The sequence below is a fragment of the Mizuhopecten yessoensis genome, unplaced genomic scaffold, assembly GCF_002113885.1.
Source record: "Mizuhopecten yessoensis strain PY_sf001 unplaced genomic scaffold, ASM211388v2 hete_36186336, whole genome shotgun sequence".
Classification (NCBI taxonomy): Eukaryota; Metazoa; Mollusca; class Bivalvia; order Pectinida; family Pectinidae; genus Mizuhopecten; species Mizuhopecten yessoensis.
Genome location: NW_018485683.1, coordinates 692 through 7013, shown reverse-complemented (window position 1 = coordinate 7013; position 6322 = coordinate 692). Strand labels below are relative to the sequence as shown.

The 6322-nt window shown below is 33.8% G+C and overlaps 1 pseudogene; it reads left to right on the top strand.

Annotated features, from left to right (window-relative positions):
* Window positions 1-441: 441 nt before the first annotated feature.
* LOC110444899 lies at window positions 442-4557 on the top strand (annotated as a pseudogene).
* The last annotated feature ends 1765 nt before the right edge of the window (window positions 4558-6322 follow it).

Here is a 6322-nt window from a genome sequence, read left to right as displayed (position 1 = left end):
TTTTTTTAGGGCGAAACAACCTAGGGCGAACGGGATTTGGGACGAAACAACCTGTTACCCTAGCCTAGGCCTAGTGTATTTTTTGCTCTATTAATAATCGAAATAAAAACGGTTTAAAAACAAGGATGCTCAGAATGATCAGAAGTTTAATATAATCTCAAATACGCTTTTTGATATGTTGTCAATTGTTGATATTCTTCAACAAAGCGCAATTTGTGTAATACACACTTGTAAGTAAACAATGTGTATTCCATGTGTTCAAAATGGCGGCCATATACACACGGTCACGTGATTGAATTAATATGAGCTGCAAAACAATGTTTCCAAAACGTTGCCAGTCATTTCGAACTTAAATTGTCGTTAAAGTTATGCAATGAATTCATACAATAGGCATACAGAAGATGCATATCCACAGGAAAATGAAATAAATAAAATGGCGAATATCGCGCCATTCCAATATGGCGGCCAATCAGTGATCGAGAAAGCTTCAATAAGGAAGCGTACCGTTTCTTCCTCTTTCTCCATTCCAGTTGGCATCTGTGGCACCGATCGGTTGATCGTTGCAAAATCTGGAAGGTCAGGTATCTCATCCGCCTTGAAAATTGCCATTGCCTTCGTGGCGTCCAGCGCCCGAGCTCGAAACGATACCTTACTCATCGTTCCTGACCTCAAATATGCTAATGAGCCTGTCCACGTAGCTGGCCTTGTATTATCAAGGCAAATTCACAATAATATACAGTTTTTCGTGGCACTAACCACTAGAATACACAACCGGCATCTGGTTGAGCCTTACTACCATGCTCACATAGTCGTCTGAGGCTCACGAATCTCACTGTAATGTTACATTTTTGAAATGTTTCACAAAATCCATCATGGCGGCCATTCGTGCCCATCAATGCTATCCCAGAGTTCTAGTCTATTTTGCGCGCGCACTTGTTTTCAATGAAAAATAACAATACCACGTGTATATGTTTGGCCCGTGAGAACTTGTGGAAAGTTTACCTTTTATTGAATTGACAATCGTTGAAAAGGTGAAAATTAGTTCTTGCTGATATGTTCATCAGAAGAGTTATTGCAAATTTCTTCCACATATTCTATTAATGAAGACATTGGACGATAAAGAAAATATCTGCGTTTATAGTGTTACGCTTGCAAGGGGGCGTGGTCAGGTGTATTTACTACTAATAAGTTTACTCTACGTGATGACATCCCTTTGTTTATGCGCGCACAAGACCCCCATTGTGTATCGATTAGTCTATCTATATTTCATAAATACAAACATTGCCATTGACACGGACATTAATGCATGTGGTCATTGTCAGTAAGCAATTAAATAATTTTCTGCTATGATAATATCTTCTAGTTAACAATTCTGATTAATCTATCCTTTAGGCCTTACATTTCATTATTATCAATAATCAAATAATATTATCTGTATTCCAATTTGAAGATTAATACATAAACAGAATTGAGCATACATTACCATAATATATACATCAAGTACAATAGAGGTTGATTTAAAATTGCACTGAAAACATAAATAAATGCATAACCTTACTAAAATAGAAGAGAATTTCTTTTTGAATAGAAACAAATTAAAAATATCTTTTATTACACCATAGCAAGATTTTTTATTTTGCAAGATAATTCTTAAAGTATTAACTTCTGCCAGAGACGTATATTACATAATATACGTCTCTGCTTCTGCCATGTACAATTTCCTTATTGTCAGTATTAAGTATGTCAAGTCTAATGACCTTTACTGTGGTGTCTTAATTTAATTATCATGGTATTAATTGACTTGAGTTCATGAGCAAAATAGTGATTACATGTTGCATGCATGTATTCATAATGATATACTTTATCTTTTTCAATATTATTCTATTGCAGCTTCTGTTGTGTTCATTTATGTAGTTGTACAATTGCATTGAGTTTAATTTATATTCCATGTCTTCATATGATTTCACAAGACTCATCTCTATATATACAAAGTCACCAATATCATGTAGAGTTCTTTTCTATAGCTAAAATTGCTCTATTCTTCAATCATTGAAAGTTGCTGATTTGTGATTTTTCTCCTTCCATATTTTAATCTATAAGTCATTTTCTATCTTCACCTAATTTAAGAATCTTCATAAATTTATGGTTGCTCGTTATTGTACATATGCTAGCTGTCAATTTCATGTCTGCATTTGGTCAATTAGATCTTGCTTGGTTCTGATCTTGCTTTCCCCCTTGAGTTATCTTGTATGATGTGATTTCCTTTATTTGAAACAATAAACTTTTAAAATGGGTCCTTTTTTTCCATATACAGTATATTTTGTTTTCTGGCTGTTTGGCAGTTGCATCCGATTAATCTGCTTTCAGCTATTGTCGTGTCTTGTCCAACAAAATTTCCTTTTCTTATAAACATTAATTTGCTGTTCCTTTCTTTATTTTTCCGTCTTTGATCTATTTGGTGCAAGTGTCAATTTTATTAACCAATAATTGATATAAAGAGTCCGTTCTGTGGTTGGTATTGACTATTGGGATATACTTCTATTCAAAACTTCCTCAAACGCTCTTTCCTTGTCTTCTGTTTTTCTACATGCAACATGTTTACTTTAATTACCCTTCATAACTCAATGTCATGGTTACATCTTTTACTGTATTTATTCTACTGAACTGGGCTCTTTCTCAAGAGAATTTCAATTCTCAAACATTTTATCACTCTATTGTTTTCTATCTTCACCTAAGAATCTTCAGATATCTATGGTTGCTCTCCATTATTTTAAATGGTTTTGTCTGTTTTATAGTCAGCCTCTACATAGGTTGTTTCAGTATGTTTCAATATGGACTCCACCTCATCATTTTCATCTGTACATGTGAATTATTGCCTTCATTTTGTAGGTAACACTGAAGTTGTTAATAAGTGATTAGTTGAATCATAAAAGGCTTTCTTATTTTCTCCTATTCTTGGTGCATTTACCTTCCTTAGAGATCTAAATACTCAATTTGCATCTTAATATCTTGTGGTTATAGCAACCTCTGAACTTTCAAGACACACATGTCCAACACTTACATTCTTTGTTGTCTTGTTATTAATGTGACCCTGGTAAAATAGTAGTTTTCATCATTGCAATGAAATGAATTAAGATGAACTTACATACTGTGTCACATATCAAGTCTGTCTGATTACCATGTCAAATTGTTTAGTGAGTTGAATTATAGAAATGATATTCTCCTATTCTTTGAATACAAGCTCAAACAGTGTGTTAATTCATGTATATAAGGTCTCTGGTGGAACCATGTTTATTTGTCTGTTCCTGGAAAATCTGTTGGTTACTTGTATATGGAAGTTTTCTCAAAATCTGATGAAATTTAAGGAAGTTATTGTGGGAAAATGAATAATAATGATATTGACATATCAGAATGCAATATAATTAATGTTATTTATTATGTATTACTTTTATTCAGTATCTGAGTTTCCTTTGGTATTTGCATGTTATAAATGCTTATGAAGTTTAATAAAAAAAAAAGAAGTCTAATGAAATTTAAAAAAAGTTATTTGTGTGGAAACAAAAAAGTTTAAACAGACAGATAAATGAAGGTGACACCAAAATACACCCTATCCTAATTTTTGACAGGCATATGCTTGCATCCAGTGTTCATTGCAGTTATAATTATTTTTTCTTCTGCAGGAACAATAATGAAGGTTGCCATTATTCCTGGGAATGGAGCTGGAGATGTCTTCAGTGCAAACTGGTATGGCTGGGCATTTGAGAAAATAAATGACATTCCCGGCGTGACCGCTGACCTCCGTAACATGCCTGACCCCATAACTGCTCGGGAGAGTATCTGGATCCCATTCATGCGTGGCGAAATGTCATGTGATGAATCAACAATTATCATTGGGCACAGCTCAGGTGCCGAAGCTGCCATGAGATTTGCAGAAAAATACAAGGTCAAGGGCATCATATTGGTCTCGGCCTGCATCACTGACCTTGGTGACGAAAACGAGCGGGAGAGTGGATATTACAGCCGACCTTGGGAATGGGAGAAAATTAAGGCCAATACAGAATTTATAGTTCAGTTTGGGTCGACAGATGACCCTTTTATTCAATGGGAAGAGCACCAGCAAGTGGCAGATGGACTCCAATCAGCACTGCACAAGTTTTCTGACCGAGGACACTTTATGAACTCTGTATTTCCTGAGCTCATCAATGTTGTTAAATCAAAACTGTGTTGAAAAAACTTTATAAGTTGAAATTTACATTATAGCTTTAAATTGGTCATGTTTATACTCAGTGTTTGAACTATATAACTATATGTGACCCAGTCAACAACAATGATGTGGGAAAATGAAAGAAATATCACTCACACTGTATGTGCTGTAAATATGCATACGTGAACAAAATGACATATATTGCAGCATTATTGCTCAAGTGAAAATTCCAACACAATGCAACGATTTACACTGTCAAAACACAAAAAAATCCATAAAAAAGCATTATACTGTTATGACCAAGTGTTTATTAGGTAGCTTGCTTAAATAATGAATAAAACATACCAATGATTTATGTGTCTTCCTATACTGTTTTACTCATGTACCTAAATTATTGGTCCATGCAACCAACCAAAATTAATGATAAGGAGCTGTCAAGTTTGTTCAAATGAATGACCTTGACCTCATTCAATGTGACAGGGGTTAATGCATAGGGTCATGGCAATTGCATGGCCTTAATAATGCTTGGGTGAATGACATTGGTCTCAAATTTATTAAAATCTTCAAAAGATTTTTTTTCTTAAGATCCATAGGGTCTAAGGTAATGGTATTTGCCACGTTTAGCCTGCTGATAAGAAGGGCTATAAAGTTTGCCTCAATAAATTTGAATTGAAACTTCTTCCTTTGGTAATGGGATGTCAAATATTTCGGAGAAAAAATTCTTCTATATTGAATTAACAATCCTCTTGCCCCGTTATTATGTATCATACCAAATATGGTGAAAGTTATGGGGTCACACTCTTCTATTAAAAGAAAATCATTCTCTAGTCCCAAGGATTCAACTTTAAATAAAATCTGATGAGTTGTTCAGGAAGAGTAATGTTTTAAAGGAGAAAGTTGACAAACGCTGCACATGGCATAGGCTCACTTTGACTGGTCCTTCATATGAGGCGAGCTGGAGGTGGAAAAACTGTATGACTAGCAGTGAATATTAAAACCTTTATGAAAACATCCCGCTCTTTCAACCAAAAGATTGTACCAATGTAATTAAATAAAAGAAGCAATGTTCTATCCATAATGCCATGAATCTCATGACGGGAAAGTTGTTCAACTAAACCTTAATTTATGGCAGCTTTTAGTTATGGGCCAATTCCATGTCCAAAACTGATTTTCATTACACTGACACTCATCTATGGAGTTTTGTGGAAAAATTAGGAATTTATTTAATACTAAAAACAATCGTAATTCCCGATATCTTTCAGCTAAGGTAATTTTTGAAACTCAATATGGAGACATCTTTATTAACTGTAAACTAAAGATATAATTTCATGGCTGATACTTAGTGTTCTGTGTGCTTATACAAAACATTGTTTATTACTTCAGTTTTTGTTGTGCTAACAATGTTTTGCAAGGATATGAATTTGAAATATCTGACATTAACTACAATTTGTTTTCTATTCCAGTTTCCTTATTACATTGTGAATATGTTTTTCGTACCATGTGCTCCGAGTGAAAGGAAATGTTATTTATGCAAAAAACAACTACAACAAAAATCAGACTAAAACTTTATTCATCCATTTATTGACGAATAAGGCAATTATTTCCCCTAATATAATCATTGTATATAGATCACTAAAAAAAATATCACAGTAATGTCAATCAATGACAAAACCCATAAAACATAAGCAGTCTGATCTTTAAATGAGCCCTGAGTTTGCCAACATTTTCACAAGTACCAGAAATCCATCATTTTTTCCTAAAGATTAATCCTAACTTGCAAAAAATCTGAAAAATTACTTTCTCCACTTAAAACTTATTTTAAAAGATGTGCATTTTGTATAATAATACTGATATTATGAAGAAAATTCCCATTACTTCATAATGAAAAGAAACAGGATCATTTTCTGAAGGCACCGTACCAGCACTAAGGGCTAATCTTTTCTTTGTATAGTAAATATCATGGAAACTTTGGTGTCACCTTTGTAGCTTTAACAGTCCCAAGTTTTATAATATGAAAGTTTGAATTTTCTGCAACAAACTAACTTAATTCCTGCTTTGAAGAGATATAAGCCTGTATTCTACGCAAGTTAGTAACATGTGAGCATGAAAGTAAATGTT